Raw genomic sequence first — 418 nt, forward strand, 5'->3', positions numbered from 1 at the left:
ACTGGTCCTTCCCTCCCACCCGAGAGGGGATTTCTTAACCTCTCCGGGAGGGATTTGGAAATATTTGCTCCTCATGGGGCCAGGGTAACTCAGCAGCCGGTGCTGCCCCGTGCCCTGCGCCTCCCCGTGCAGCTCCAGGGAGTCTGGGCACCAGGACGTGCTGGTTTTGGGATGCTGGCTCTGGGATGCTGGTTTTCAGGTAGCAGCAGCTTCCTTGCCCGCAGGAGATTCAGCACATGGCAGGCTCTGACTTACCCTAACCCCGGTTCCTCGACAAGGGGAGGAACTGGAAAACTGGGCTGGTTCTGCCCCCATCCAGCCCAAGGGGTTTGGGGCATTCGGTTCCTTGGCCCTGACCTTGTGATGCGCTTGTCTATGCCCGCCCCGTCGCTCTCTCCATCCCGTGCTGGCGTTGTTT

At 60.8% G+C, this 418-nt stretch overlaps 1 protein-coding gene across 1 annotated transcript in view; it reads right to left on the bottom strand.

Moving 5' to 3' along the window:
* Positions 1 to 418, bottom strand: part of ECSCR (endothelial cell surface expressed chemotaxis and apoptosis regulator) — a 28,176-nt gene that overhangs the window by 26,178 nt on the left and 1,580 nt on the right. The gene's annotated exons all lie outside the window — the stretch shown is intronic.

Source organism: Egretta garzetta, unplaced genomic scaffold, assembly GCF_000687185.1.
Source record: "Egretta garzetta isolate BGI_Z169 unplaced genomic scaffold, ASM68718v1 scaffold60, whole genome shotgun sequence".
In the NCBI taxonomy this organism is placed as follows: Eukaryota; Metazoa; Chordata; class Aves; order Pelecaniformes; family Ardeidae; genus Egretta; species Egretta garzetta.